Consider the following 15,439-nt stretch of genomic DNA (forward strand, 5'->3'; position numbering starts at 1 on the left):
TTTATGTGTTTATTTTATGTGAAAAATAGAATACTTTTTGTGTTCTTGTGGAAAACACCTATATGATGGTGCAAGACAATCACTTCAATTGAGTGGCTGTACAAGGGGGAGTACATACCATTTATAATTGGCATTTTAAATTAAGTGAGGGAAGAATGAATCCTAGAACTAAAGGTAAAATACAAAACTTGCAAATCTATTAGAAAAAGATAGGATAATTTTATTTTTAAGGTAAATTTTATCAGGTAAATTGAATTTTAATATCTTATGAATTTATACATGCATATATTCATGCAATTTCAGGATATTTATTCAAGATGTGGAATATCTTCTTACGGCTGAATTCTGTTGAGAAATTCATCCTATTTTATTCATTTTAAATTTTATGGGCATATCTAGTTAACTGCAATCAATATGCAGATGAATTCTGGATAATGAGGATCAAAATGTACAGCTGCCAGAAAACAACTAAGAAAGACAGTAGCTGATTTGCTACAGGTAACTAAGTATTTCTATGTTACAAGTGGTTTTACTAGTTTTGGTCAAATGTTAGGAATTAAAAGGAAATAACGGTAGTATGTGTGAGGTATAGCAAATTTTTCTTATTCTTCCTGAAAAAATAGTTTATGGTAAGAAGAACAGTAAAGACTCCATTTCATCAGCTGAAGTTTGGGAAGGTAAAAAGGCATTGTAAGTGAATCAGGAGAGTACAAGTCTTGATTTTCAGCTAATCAATCAGAAATTTGAGTCCATTAGCACAAAGACTTTGAGTATTTTATTCATAGATGTCATAAGAAAACTCATCTTCAGATATACAGAGGATGTTGAAAGATAACAACTTTTCAAATGAAAATGAGAAGCTAATTATGTCAGGCTTTGTATTGTGTGTTTCAAGAAATCTATATATAACTAAAGGGTAACTCTATTATGACTCCTATTAGCTATTTGCTATTTTGTTATCAGCTTTGCTTGATTTCTACTTCACTGGCCCTTTACATAATTTATCTATGTTAATTATTATTGGATCATAAAATTATCTCTGTTTTTCTGTCATGAAATAGCAAAGTAGGTACCACATCAATTGGTTTTCATCTTCTTTGAAGTGAACAAGGAAGACTCTATCATTATTTTCTGTACATATTGTCTGTGTTTCTTTGTATATGAGAAATAAAAATTTAGTTTAGTAAAATGCACATTTTGTGACCTGGTATTAGGTTTTAAAAGCCATTCTTATCTGTTTTCAATAATTGTTTTGATAAGCAATACTTCTGATGATTTTTAATAGAATCTCTGTTTTTTCATCTTGAATAATAACATAAATGTCTCTTGAATTTTAAAGCATAAGAATTAATCCAATATATACAAGAATATATTAATGCACCATAATTACACTCCTGGATTTTACATAATACTTTATTATGGCATTAAACACAATAAAAATATATTAATGCACCAAAATTACACTCCTGGATTTTATACAATAATGTATTATGGCATTAAAAACAATAAAAATTGAGCAATAGTATTGTATCTACTCCAAGACAATTATAAGATTACAATTTTCCTCATAGAACACAAAAATTTGTATAATCAACTTCATTTAAAAGTAATTTTCAAATACCTTCAAGCAGTTCAACCTATATTAAAATATTAAGTATCTATACAACCTGGAAAATAACAGTAATAGTGACAAAAACTATTTCCAAAAACAGCCTGAAATGGTGATGAACTAAGAAAAGGTGTAGATAACATGTGCCTGGAGGGTCTACAGGAAACACAATTAAGCAAAAACAACATGACTTAATAATGTTCACATGCAAGCAAGACTCAACTATAATAACCAAAGTACATATTCAAACAGACTGACTTGAACATAGACATTCACATGTCATAGAGTCACAACACTAAACTTTGTCACTGTGTTCCATGTGTTATGAAAGATGGCCAGACATATTTACTATTATAAAGAAATTCATCACAACAAAGAAAATATTCTTACATTCCTTTAATCAATGACAAAAATTTAGTAACTTGGATTTGGTCAATTTGAAGATATAAATTTTCACAGAAATAGGTGACAGATTTGCACTTAATAAATTTTGAGAATGTTTTTATTTGCAAACTTATGTATTTATGAGATAAAAATATATAACATTATAACTATATATTAATTCATGTTATGAAGTTATTTTGTCAAACTTTCTACATGTTTTTTAGCATCAATATCAGTAGAACTCATAAAATTTCTACCAGATCATTAGTTTTATATTCTCTAAGTACTAAGATATTTGAAGTTTTTGTATGATAATGCTGGCAAGATAAAGTTACCTCAAGCCATAAGCACACATTCATAAAGTATTCATTAAAATATTTTTATGGAAAGATATTGTGATATAAACAGTTTTGCCTTAAGAAAATACAAAATATACATGAAAAACATAAACAACAGAAAAAAAATCTTAGAATGGTCTAGAGTTCAAAATAGAATTCAAAATAACTATAAAAAATTGAGAAAATGAACTCATAACAGAAGCTCAAGATTTAAAAAAGAGGAAAAAGTTAAAATCTTTAAAAATCAAGGAAAATTAATCTAGGACATAAAAGAATATTGAATCATCATTCAACTTTTAAAAATAATGTCCATTGCATAAAAAGTGAAAATCATGTTTACAGGAATCCAAGAGATAAAATATAATCCGAGGATTTCTATTTAGTAAAACTGAGTTAGGATTCCACGGGTCACAGTATTTTATCTACATGCAAAAATATAGTTATATTTTTACAATAATCTATAAAAAACTCAGGTAACAGTGAGAGAAGAAACATTGACATAAGAACAGATGTTAATTTCCTTGACAAATAGGACCAAAATAAATGAAAAAGGGAGATTGTTTGTTTCTTTTGAAAAAAAAAGCAATTAAAAAAAAAGCTTGTATTTTCTACAGGAACAAAAATCACATAGGAATCACATAGTAGATAAGATGTTTTATAGAACTGCTTAAAAACAGCATAGCAGGTAAGATTTTATATTACAGTATTTGATTACCAAAGTTTTAAAAAATCAGTGAAATGTGAACAATGAATCACTCCAAGTAATTAATAGATCTGTTATCAACAACTTTAGTATCATTGAGTATAAAACTGAAACCATGATCCATCAATGAACTCACAGCACTATTTCCTATAGGTTTGCCGAGGAATTTGCAAAGGTTTTTGGATCCAACATTTACAGGAAATCCATAAAACAGAACAAGGTAAAAATGTGGAGGAATTTTAATCCAGCAACATGGTTGATCTGACAAGTGTTCACATCCAGAGGCCTTCTGGGTCTGTGTGAGATCTTCATGGAGTGCAGACATGCCTTTAGTGCACACCTTTAATCCCTAACAATGAAGGTAAAGTTAGCTTGAAGAAGGAAGCAACCTTGTTTCAAAGTGACATCTATTTGAGGGACAAAGAAATTGACAAATCAGAGAAAGATTTGACAGAATTAGTCAGAGATAGAATATGTCCAATCTTACAAGGCTACTTAAGAGAATAACACAGGAAAGAGAGTTGACTTAAGAAAGCAACACAGAAGGCTGGAGAGGATGGCTCAGTGGTTAAGAGCACTGCTCTATCAAAGGTCCTGAGTTCAATTCTCAGCAACCACATGGTGGCTCACAACCATTTGTAATGGGATCTGATGCCCTCTTCTGGTGTGTCTGAAAACAGCTACAGTTTACTTATATATATGAAAATAAATTTTGAAAGGAAGCAGCAGCAGCAAGAGAGAGAGAGAGAGAGAGAGAGAGAGAGAGAGAGAGAGAGAGAGAGAAGATAGCACATAATACTTAGTCTTCATATTGGAATGTTCCTAATGTAAGTAACATGCAAGTTGTAGTGAAAAAAAGAAATACAAGATGTAAGGAAAGCTTACAGATTACAAGAACAAAACAGAACCTACTTGCAATCTTTATGTTAATGATTAAGACTGCATTATGGCATTGTTAATAACCCCAAATGATAGAAACACTAAAGACACACCAAAAATGCTTCATATAAACTTAAAATAGTGATCATACATGAAGAAGATAGCCAAATGTCACGGCACTCATGGGAACTTTCTGACTCTACAATGCAGTTTGAGTTAGCATAACATATTTCATCATGCATATCTGCCTGATCTTCCTTTTTTTTGCATTCTGCTTTAAAATTTTAAAACACCCACTTCTTTATAGTTACTGAGTCATAAAATTGGAAATTGGAGAAAAATAATGGGGGATGGATATGAAGAAAATACATTGTATGTATGTGTCAAATTTTCATAGATTATGAAAAATATGTTACATTTTAAAAAGTATAAATTGGTGTCTCCATCAAATGCCTCCCTCAGAACTCAGGATACCCCACAAAAGAGGAAGCAGAAAGAATGTAAGAAGAAGGAATGAAGAGCACAGGGAGAGCAAGGCCCTCTGAATTAACTGAGAATGGCTGGTATGAGCTCACAGAAACTGAAGCAGCAAGCACAGGACCAAAATGTGTCTGCACCACATCCAAGCATAGGTATTATAGCTTTCAGCTACATAATTTTTATGGTAGTCTTGAGTGTGTGAATGAGTAGATCTCTAGTTCTTGTTTCTACTCTTGGGGCTTTGTTCCTCCCTTTGGGTTTCCATGGCCAGTCTCAATGTGATGATTTCTGTTTTGTCTTCCTATATTTTGTCTTGTCATGTTTAGTTCTTATCTCTTAAAAGCCTGATCTTTTATAATGAGAAACAGAAAGCAATTGGATTCAGATGGGATGTGGGGTAGAAGTAACTGGGGGGAGTAGAAGAAGGGGAAACTGTAATCAGAATATATTGTATAAGAAAATAATCTATTTTGATCAAGGGAAACATAAAATAATAAATAAAATTAAAAGTATAACTGGTTAAATTTAAAACATAGTTAATCTTTCATTGAATTGATATAAAGTGTTTTATAATTCAAGACCCTATTAATGGATATTTAAAGTTATTCATACTTTATAGACAAAATTTTTCAAGGATAGAATTTAGTTAGATATTTATTATATCTTTAATTGTTGTCCTTAGAATAAAATCTAGCAGAGTAATTACTGGGTCAGAGGGTATGCACATTTTAAATGTGTTGCTGGAACACCCTGCAGAATGATGATACATTATTATTTTACCAGATAGGACATTACTCTTTCTTAATCTGATTGATATTTTTATTATATTTTTAGAATTTTGGTTTTTAAAGCATCCTGATTTTGAAGCATTTAAAACATTACTGAGTTTCAGTTACATAGATGTGAACGCTCAGTCATAAAATAGTTTGTAATATATCCAGTAATGCATGCCAGGAGCATCCAGTACTGTCATTTCTGCTATTTATATTAATTAAATGTGGAACAAAAACTTCAACAATGATACATACAAGAAGACCATTCAATCTATTTTAATTCCAAAGAGAATAAAATGTACCATCTGCTATTTAGGTCAATTGAAGCTATTACGCTAAATGGACCAACATAAGAGACAGAGTAACCATAATTCATATTTAACAGAATTGTCTCTAACAATGTCAAAATGGCAATGTATGGAACTCACAACTCTAGAAAAATGGGAATGGAGGAGAAACAGCCTTTTTCTTTGTTGTCAGATTCAAATAGCAGTAACGCTGACAGGTATTTTTCTAACTGTTTCTAAAATCAGCAATAAATTTTAATAGCGAGATGGGGGAGTACTTTACCTTTTAGTACTGTTAGAAATAATATATATGTTCTTTCTGTATGTAACAACAATTAGTGAAAATAGGCCATGAATTTGAAAGAAAGCAAGAATTTGTATTTGAGAGCATTTGGAGTGAAGAAAGAAAAATAGGAAATGATACATTATTGTCTCAAAAATAAAAGAAATAGGTTAAAAAAAAGAACGCTTTGCAATAAGAGTGCAAGTTTGAAATAGTATAGGTTAATTTGGGCAATACATGTTTGGAAATGCTTGCATGCATTTGTGCTCATGAGTAAAGAACAGAAATAATTCTGATAACTAAAGCATTATTACTGTTTTACTATGTTTCAGCTCATCCACTGAAAAAGGCTCTACCATGCCTTGCTGTTCTATACATGGTGCCTGAGGCAGGCACTGCTTCACATGCTGCTAAGTCAAGCCGTGTTCACTCCACATCATCATTGCTCGGGGCAGAGGCGATCCCTCCAGTAAGTAACTAGTTTTAATAAACACGCTGCGGCTGCGGCTACAGCTGCGGCTGCTGCATACTATACCCTTGGTTCTGTCACACTGTCCTTGCTGATGCCACGTTTCTATAGGTCATTACTGCCACAGTTGAACTGCTTATACTCTAGAATTGCCAAGTGTTCCGCAGGCTATGATAAAGTGATCGAAGATGCCTTGCATTTGCATGACATTTCTTTAGTGAGATAACAACATTTTGATGCTTGAAGCTTATTCTTGTATTGAAATCTTTTCTGTAATTCATTTTCTTCTTTTTCAGATATTGTTTTCTTCTAACATTTGACCAGAAAGTGAAGAATAAACTCCACAGCAATGCCAAGATTGACTCAGAATCTCTCCACAAACAAGGTCACTGAGACACAATCTATGATGAATTTCATCAGCTTTGTTTATCAAAAAAACATCTTTTAAGTATCTTACTGGTTCTTATGGCATGTATGGGTATGTCTGAGTCCTAGAAAGAAACATGACTTAGGCTCCAGTTGAGACTTCTGCTGTAAGATTAATTTCATGAAGGCTCAAGTAGGATGGGGTATAGAATGCCTAACTTTACTTGTACCATCTTCCTAACCACCCACTGGCAAATCTCTGTATTTCCCTGTGATATCTTGACTTTGTGTAAGCACATCTCCCACTGGGACTAGCTCCAGAATTTTCACTCCTCCTATGTATAATTTTTGCCTCTTAGTTTGTGAGAAGTTAAAATAATTATTACCAGATTAACCTATGAAAAACTGTCCATGATACTTCAAAAGAAATTTTAATGATTTGCTACACTTTAATACCTGCAAAACACTTTTAATCTTTTCACATCTACCTGCTAGTTTTAGCCTTTGTGAAGGTTAATATTAGGTTAATTGAGATAGAAAGACCTATTATAAATGTGAGTGGTATCATTTCAGGAGATAGCATCTTTATCTGAATAAAGAGGAGAAAGTGAGATGATTACAACAAATCATCGCTTTTTGCTTCCTGCCTGTGAATCAGCTGTGTCATGATGTCTTCACCATGAAAATGTTCACCCTTGAACACAACATAACCCTTCCTTGAGTGGTTTTGTCAGGTGGTTTTGCATAGCATCAAGATGAAGTTAATACAGCCTTTCACTAGCTAAAGTATATTAATGATTTAGTCTCCTCAATTATTCCCGTCTTTAAATCTAAGGATTAAGACTAAAATAGCTCTTTGCTTTCAGAAGCATAAGACAGCCTTGGGTTGGTAAACAAACAGTTGTAACACATTTTTTCATGCATATGCTTTGCATTTTTCAATATAGAAGTTCTTAACTCTGGGTCTCATTTTCTTTCTCTCTCCCCCTTTTCCTTCCTCTCCTTCCCTCTTCCTCTCCCTCCTCTCTCTTCTCTCCTTCCCTCACTTCCCCTCCTCAATTTCTCTTCCTTACCCCATCTTTTTCTCCATTCCTTCACTTTCATCTTTGTTGCTTATACATTTCAAGCAATATTGTGGCACATCTCTCACAATAATTTCAAATACTTTCACCTGGATCCACTCTTTGAACAAGTGATTATTATCAGAACGTTTCTAAAGGCTTATATATTTTTTTTACACACTACATTTGAGCAATATAGAAACCTAATTTTCAGTGAGTAAATAGCTTTCTGCTTCAGGAAATTTTAATCATAACTCTTTTTTGTTTGTAGGTATTAGAAATCCCAATTTAATTTGACAGATCGACTGGAATACAGAGAGGGGGGAGGTGGAGGGGGAGGGGGGGAGGGAGGGGGGGAGGGGGAGGGGGGGAGGGAGAGGGGGAGGGAGAGGGGGAGGGGGAGGGGGAGGGAGAGGGGGAGGGGGAGGGAGAGGGAGAGGGGGAGGGGGAGGGGGAGGGAGAGGGAGAGGGAGAGGGAGAGGGAGAGGGAGAGGGAGAGGGAGAGGGAGAGGGAGAGGGAGAGGGAGAGGGAGAGGGAGAGGGAGAGGGAGAGGGAGAGGGAGAGGGAGAGGGAGAGGGAGAGGGAGAGGGAGAGGGAGAGGGAGGAGAGGGAGGAATAGTGTTTTGTCTCACTCAGAGGATCAGAGGATGTTTGGACTCAGGAGTTAAATTTTCTGGGTATACTTTCCTTCTGGTGGCTGCAAATGTTGGTAGAATGTATCTTATAGGGAGATATATGTTAGGCAGTTCAAGCTTTTTATCCAATCTTAAAACAGAAGGTCTGTTTCTCATTCATTAACTTTCTAACAATTGGTCTACATTCCAGTCTCTCAGCCCAACTGGTAAAATGCCTGATATCATAAACATAAGCTAACGGACAGAGACCTATCCATTTGTCTACTTAGGTAGGTGCAATACAAAACAAAACAAACAAACAAAAAAGACAAAAAACAAAACAAAAACCAACCTGAGTTTTAAAATCACTGTTGTGTGAAAAACAAAACAAAACCAACCTGAGTTTTAAATCACTGTTGTGTGAAGGAGACTGTTGCAAGATAAACACACAGGAAAAAATAAATTTATCATGGAAGATCACATACTCTCCATGTGACAATTCCAACTTGTGTTCTTTCTCCTCATCTAGAATAAACCTCTTTAATATTGCACCAATCTTTGCATGACTGGATCCTGCCATTATATACAGTCTCTGGATTGCACAAATGCTATTTGCGTTTGAAGAAATTATTAGTGCTCCTTTAAAGTGTTTGGAGGAGCCAGGTGTGATTGCATACAGTAGTAATCCCACCACTCAGGAGGTACAGGCAGGGGTTCAAGTTTTCAAGTCTAGTTTCTGCTACATAGCATGTAAAAGGCCAGCATAAAAACTATATGATAATAAGAACTTGTGTCATAATATAAATATACAAATAAACAAATTATTAAGAATAAAATGAATAATGAAAGAAACAATAAAATGGGTAAAGTATTTGGAGTGATTCAGTGATTCAGAGAACTGAGCTTTAAGTCTGCTACACTCATCTGAAGGCAAACCCTTAAGTATTTGTACTTTAATCCCATGAAGTTCAGAAGAGCTAGAGGTGACGGGAAGCAGTGGCCTAGGTTCTGTTTCTTATCAACATCAAGCATTTTCTATTTCTCTTCCCATGAAGACCCCCATACTCGGGAGACCCTTCCTCAAGCCTCCAGAATGCGACCACCCAAAAATCACAAGAAACCATACCTGGATGCAATCAGCAGAGGTTTATTAGGGGGGGAGCCGGCGGTCAAAACGACAAGCTCTTTAGCTCCAAGAGCAGGGTTTTTGGCCACGTGTGGTGGGATAAAGGGTCTTTTATAGCATGGGGTTGGGAGCAGGAAGGCATTTTCGCGCGCTTACACATGATTGGTTGTTTTACAAATTTTGAACATAGCACTGGGAAGACCAAGGGAGGGGTAACCAAGAACAGTGGAACATTTCAGAGAATCTAGCCCAAATGATCTAGAGTCATGTGAGATCACTCTGCACACTCATTCTTCTCAAAAATGTGGTTTTCACCATGCTATTGTGTCCTATTCTGCCATTTCAGATTACTATCTTTACTTTTTCCGGCTATAGGGCTATGGCCCCACCTAGGTGGTAGCATCTTTATCTGTAGTCAGGAATGCCTTCCTGCCTTGGGCGAGGCTTGGGGAATGTAATCCAGCAAGTGTCCTTCACCTGGAATGTGAAGGCCTGAAATCTTATTTTCAGTTCCGAGTTCTGTAAGGCGGAAAAATCTACACATATTTCATAAAATGGCCTTTATAATTTTTCACTCTACACCCACACCTTTGTGGGGATACACTCCAAAACATTCCTAACAGGTAGGTAAGCATCTCTGTCTAATAAAGTCTTTAGATCAATATCACTTGGGAATTAGGACCTGAATAACGTAGACTTTGTCTTTCCACCTCAATCCCATAGCAAAGTTATAAACCTCTGCTATAAAGCAGTGATCCCTAGGTGTATTTCAAAGTATATTTTTTTATGCCCCATACAAGATACAATGAATCAAGATCACTGTGTGAGGCTTAGGTATCGAAATTTTTAAAACCTCTTTAGATGATACTGAGGCTCTACCAGGCTTAAGAACTAGAAAGATACAGAATCTTGTCCCAAAGCAAAAAAAAAAAAAAAAAAAAAAAAAAAAAAAAAAAAAAAAAAAAAAAAAAAAAAAATAGAGAGAGAGAGAGAATTAAAATCCAGCATATTCTCTAACTGTACAGTCAGTTGCTTGTCAGCCCTTTGCTTGCTTTGAATGAAAAATAACCCAAGCCTTTCTTCTTTGGGTATCTGCACAGAATGAGTCATCACAGTACCCACCTGGAGGAAGCAACATATTCAAAGGTCCTTCATGGGTGAATTAACTTTAATAGGAAAGCTGTTCTCTATGCAGGTGACCAGCTGGGCAAACCTGGCCCCAACCACTCTACCAATTATCTCCTTGCCCATGAAAAATGTCAGGGCAGGGCAGTTCTCCACTTGAATGAGACAGTGAAATTCGATGTGCTGAGTGAATTGGTTCTACTTGAGATATTCTAGATATACACAAAATCCAAGTGATGCAGAGACAAAGAAAGAAAAGAACAAATACAACAGAATGGATTCTTCCAGAGAAAATGTTAAAGAAATCCAGGCCCTTGGTATGGATATGTTCAGTTGTACAGTTTTTATTTTAGTTAATCCTTTGGCATAGACTCGGAGAGATAAGGAATCTTTTCCCCTTGTAATTTGAGCATAAATGACAAAAATGAAGAGAGATGCAGCTTTAATGATGCAACAAGGCTGCTTGTGGAATGCAGGTACATAGCCTGAAGTGTAGAAGCTCTCAGTGAATCTCTAAGACTCCTCGACTCTCTTCACTGCTTCTCTAGCTACCAGATGTTTGGTCCTGTGTTAGCTTCAAGGCCCAGAGATACTCTCTACAACCTGAGGTCTGCTTCACTCCTTCCTACAGCATCTACAATTCAAACTCTGCTCTCAACAACTTGTTAAAATCAAGGTTCTGTAGCCTGCTTTCCTCAACATTTGGGATCATTGCTAGAGATCTATTTAAAACAAAAACCATTAACTGACACCTCAAAAATTGGGCTAGAAGAACGAATCAAGGATAGACCACATGCTTAGCATGCATTCAGGCTGCAGTTTAAACCCCAATGCCACAGGAAAAATAGCAACTAATTAAACAGTAACCAGTTCTTTGTTTTCTTTAATCTTGATAACCTACTAAATCTTTTACTATTTTATCTACCAGATTAAATTAACCCTATCACTTTTATCTTGCTGAGAATTCTAGACCATATGACTTCTCATAGTACATTTAGATACAATACTTGTGCATTTCAAAATATTTCACGAACCTTAAATATTAAAGCACTTTCACTATATCACCAATCTAATGCTGGTATATGCTGGCTAGATTTATGTAAATGTGATACAAGCTAGTATCAATTGAGAAGAAGGACTCTTTTTTTCTTCTTTATTTTTATTGGATATTTTATTGATTTACATTTTAGATGCCATCACCTCCCTAGAAACCTCCTATCACATCCCCCCTCCTCCTTTTTGCTTTTAGACCATTTTAATTAAATGCAAGTATTAACGTCAGTTCTAGGTTGAGGAACTAGCAATACAATAGATGCAAATAGTCAAAGAACAATCGAGGCAATAAATAAAATTCCATGAACACTCCCTCCCACAATCACCATTTCTAAGGGCTTATCAGGATGATCAAAATATCTGAGCCAACTTCCCTGTCCTAGCCCAAAGTTATTTTCATGTCTGAAGCCTACTTCCTTGTCCTTGGCCAATGTCAAATTCCTGCCAAGCAGTCCATTTCCTTGTCCTTGGCCCATGTCAGATTCTTGCAAAGCAGCCCCAAAAGCTCTCCACCTCTGCCCCTCCCCCCCTTTTTCATAAACAAGACTGAGACTGTCTTAAGTTGTTCTGCCAAGAATGCCTTCCTTACCCATTGTGGAATATGCATTATCAAAAGCAATGCTGTCTTATGTTGGTAAGGCTCTGTGCAGAATCTTACCTGTCCTTGGCTTGCCAGCCTGTTAATTTAATAACTCTTTCTGGAGGGGGTGGTCCATTTTCAGGTTCAAGCCATGTACTTTGGCTGCCAACATTTTGATGTTGTTAAAGGCAAGCTTTAACATGATGGGCAGGAATAAAAATATTCCTATGACAAAAAGGGCTAGCATGATCAAGCTATATATGCCATTCTTGAACCTTGATCAAAATAGAAATACTGACCTCAGGCCATGGGTAATTTTATCAGCAGTATCTGCTGCATCAATGGTTAGCAGAGCAGCATTCTTTAAATCCATAAGCTTACTATGCAAAGTTAAAACATCCAGAGAGGTGTTTGAATTATGCCAAATACACTGTGAGTGTCATTAAACTTTTTCCTAATTATAATGCCTACCACTGTAAATTTTAGAACTAACACAAATCCAATGGTATTTGGCATGCCACTCAAGATGGTTCCTTACTCTTAAACTCTGAACCTCCTTCCAGTAATTTGAATACAATAAAGAGCATCAATCCGTTGATTGAAATGCCTATCTAAATCCTATTATATATTCAACACATTAGTAACAATTTTGCTACATGATTAGCAAAAGTAGCTGTCCTAACTTATTGTGTCAAAGCAATTGCAGAAGCAGTTGTGCTAGCAATTAACGTAATTAAAGCTGTTATACCAGCAATAGTCAAGCCCACTACCCTCTTGCTTTTGCTTAAAGCCTGACTCACTTCTTCCAGTACTTGCAAGCTTTTTTCAGAAGACCAAGGTTCTCTGATACTCAGTGCAATAAAACAAAAGCTGATTGATAGACCTCTGTAACTGACATGCCAGACTTTAACACACTAGCACAATTAGAAAGTGTATAATCAATACAACTTACATTAAATACTTTAGAAGAAACAAAGGTAATTTTAACTTGACAATTAAGAGTCTTAACACATGTATAACACTTGTTTGAAATCCAGATCCTGTCCCAACTTTATTTCTTGCTAATATAACATCATAGAGAACTGTAGCTAACTTCCAAATAATTCTCTGAAAATGTCCAGAACCAGCCTTCCTAGTGGAGACTGTTATTTCTAATATTTGATTGATTTCTAGACCAGTACATGATTGAGTACGAATAGCTGGTCACATTTAAGAAAAATACAAGTCATTATAACTTCTCGTTTTGATTCTCTGTTCCACAAGGTCTAAAAACTTGAAGCAAGGCAGCTTGTACTATCAGGGGTATAGGTAAGCAAAGGTGAGTCAGGAACATATGTCCAATACAGTTTCCCAGTCACCATTGTCAGGGCACTCAGCAAGCTCTCAGGTCAGCATCATTCTTTGTCCAGGCATCAGCATGTCTCACCCATTGCTCTGGCAGCCACCATGCTTCTTCGGCATCCTGCAGAAAAACACAAACATGCTCTCTTCCCCATATTAAATACCTGATCGGGATCATGCCATGTGCCAGTAAGTGTATCCGGAAAGAAGGACTCTTAACTGAGAAAATGTCTCCCATAGAAATGGTCTCTAAGGAAGTCCATGGTGCATTATTTTAATTAGTAATTGATGTGAGAGGGTATAGCCCATTGTGGGTGGTGCCACCCCTGGGCTGGTGGTCTTGAGTCCTATAAGAAAGCAGATTGAGCAAGCCATGGGGATCAAACAAATAAGCAGTATTTCTCCATGGTCTCTGATACAGCTCCTGCCTCCAAGTTCCTACCCTATTAGAGTTCATATTATAAACTAATGTGTTTTGATAACTATGGTATATCAGTGTAAGGGGAATAAACCATTTCTTCTCCAAGTTGATTTTTGATCATGATGTTTTATCACTGCAATGGAAATACTAAGACAACATAATTTCAAGATCTAAATCCTTAAATGATAGTATCTAGTAAAATGGAGAAGAATTATTCCGTAATAAATGTTTCTGACATTACAGAATGTGATGGCTATTCTTGGATGTCAACATTAACTAAAATCCAAAAGTAGAAGACACATCTGTGAGGAAATTGGTTTGTTTGTTGTTTGTTTGCTTGCTTGCTTGCTTCATTTGAAGTAGAAAGATCTGTTTCTAATCTGGATTTCTGAGGCAGAAAGACACACCTTTAATATGGTATACACCATCTGCTGGAATTCTACATAAGAACATGAAAGGAGAAAGCCTGTGCTTCTGTGTTCTCACTTTGCTAGCAAGTCCATTCCTTCACTAGCATTAGAACCTGCTTCTTCAGGAGTCCATCCTCTACTGAAAACCAGCTCAGCCTCTTGAAATGAGCAGTTTCTGGGTTCCTGTTCATAGCCAGCTATTGTTGGGTTAGCTGGACCACAGCCTGTAAGTCATTCTAATAAATACAGTTTCTCTATATAGAAAGATTTATTCTGTAAGTTCTTTTACTCTAGAGAACCCCAACTAATACAAAACAAATGGTATTCAACCTCTGTCTAATCATTCCGAGTTTCTTACTAACCTCTGGTTCTCCTTCTTTGCTCATCAATACCTCTTACCAACTACAATTCTAAGACATTTAACTATACTAAAACTCTTTATTCAGCAACAAGAAATTATCTTAATTGTAACAATATTACTCAGGGTTCTCTAGAGTCACAGAACTTATGGAATGTCTCTGTGTATTAAGAGAATTTACTGTAATGACTTTCAGTCTGTAGTCCAACTGACACAACAGTGGGAAGCTGTGAATGGGAAGGCCAATAATCTAGTAGTTGCTCATTCCCTTGAGGCAAGTTGTTTCATGTGGTCTTCTGTGTAAGCTGGAGTCCTGAAGAAGTAGCTTCCAACAGATGTTCTGGCAAGTAAGTACAAACAGGTGGCGAAGAGTGAGTCTTCCTCTTTCCAATGTCTTTATGTAGACCTCTAGCAGATGTGGCCGAGATTAAAGGTGTGTAACATTATGCCTGGATCTGAAACTTACTTTGTCCCAGGCTGGCCTTGAACTCAGACATCTGCTTGCATCAGTCTCTTGGGGTTAAATGCATGTACTACCTTGCCTAGGCCTCAATTTTTCATGACTACTAAGCCTCATGATTTCCATGTCAAGATCTGAGTCAGAAGCCTACATCTTTCAGCCTCAAGATATGGATCACAGTATGTCCTCCATTTCAGAATTGTAGTTCATTCCACATTTAGTCAAGCTGACAACCAGGAATAGACATTACAGCAACCTTTTCCCTGATATTAAAGAAAGGCAGAAGGCAGAATCTGAAGCAATATCCTTGTAAGTCTC

Source organism: Arvicanthis niloticus, chromosome 5 (genome assembly GCF_011762505.2).
Source record: "Arvicanthis niloticus isolate mArvNil1 chromosome 5, mArvNil1.pat.X, whole genome shotgun sequence".
NCBI classification, from domain to species: domain Eukaryota; kingdom Metazoa; phylum Chordata; class Mammalia; order Rodentia; family Muridae; genus Arvicanthis; species Arvicanthis niloticus.